The sequence below is a fragment of the Heterodontus francisci genome, unplaced genomic scaffold (genome assembly GCF_036365525.1).
Source record: "Heterodontus francisci isolate sHetFra1 unplaced genomic scaffold, sHetFra1.hap1 HAP1_SCAFFOLD_267, whole genome shotgun sequence".
Classification (NCBI taxonomy): Eukaryota; Metazoa; Chordata; class Chondrichthyes; order Heterodontiformes; family Heterodontidae; genus Heterodontus; species Heterodontus francisci.
The window spans coordinates 1,828,006-1,829,311 of NW_027140560.1; positions in this window are offsets into that span (position 1 = coordinate 1,828,006).

The window sequence follows — 1,306 nt, forward strand, 5'->3', positions numbered from 1 at the left end:
AGGCTGACAATATAACATTACCATCCTTCAGTCATCCATCCAGTAACAACTGGAAAGGTGTATGTTCAGTTAGGATAGTAACAGGGCTGAGGCTGACAATATAACATTAAAGTCCTTCCACCATCCATCCAGTAACAACTGGAAGGGTGTGTGTTCAGTTAGGATAGTAACAGGGCTGAGGCTGACAATATAACATTACTGTCCTTCAGTCATCCATCCACTAACAACTGGAAGGGTGTGTGTTCAGTTAGGATAGTAACGGGGCTGAGGCTTACAATATAACTTTACCGTCCATCAACCGTCCTTCTAGTAGCAACTGGAAGGGTTTGTGTTCAGTTAGGATAGTAACGGGGCAGAGGCTGACAAATTAACTTTACCGTCCATCAACCGTCCATCTAGTTGGAACTGGAAGGGTGTGGGTTAAGTTAGGATAGTAAAAATGCAGAGGCTGACAATATAAAATTACCGACCTTCAGTCATCCATCCAGTAACAACTGGAAGGGTGTGTGTTCAGTTAGGACAGTAACAAGGCTGAGGCTGACAATATAACATTACCGTCCTTCCGTCCTCCATCCAGTAACAACTGGAAGGGTGTGTGTTCAGTTAGGATAGTAACAAGGATGAGGCAGACAATATAACATTACCGTCCTTCAACCGTCCATCCAGTAACAACTGGAAGGGCGTGTGTTCAGTTAGGATAGTAACAGGGCTGAGGCTGACAATATAACATTACCGTCCTTCAGTCATCCATCCAGTAACAACTGGAAGGATGTGTGTTCAGTTAGGATAGTAACAAGGCTGAGGCTGACAATATAACATTACAGTCCTTCAACCGTCCATCCAGTGACAACTGGAAGGCTGTGTGTTCAGTTAGGATAGTAACAAGGCTGAGGCTGACAATATAACATTACAGACCTTCAACCGTCCATCCAGTAACAACTGGAAGGGTGTGTGTTCAGTTCGGATAGTAACAAGGCTAAGGCTGACAATATAACATTACCGTCCTTCAACCGTCTATCCAGTAACAACTGGAAGGGTGTGTGTTCAGTTAGGATAGTAACGGGGCTGAGACTGACAATATAACATTACCGTCCATCAACCGTCCATCCAGTAACAACTGGAAGGGTGTGTGTTCAGTTAGGATAGTAACGGGGCTGTGGCTGACAATATAACATTACCGTCCTTCAACCGTCCATCCAGTAACAACTGGAAGGGTGTGTGTTCAGTTAGGATAGCAACGGGGCTGAGGCTGACAATGCAACACTACCGTCCTTCAACCGTCCATCCAGCAACAACTGGAAGGGTG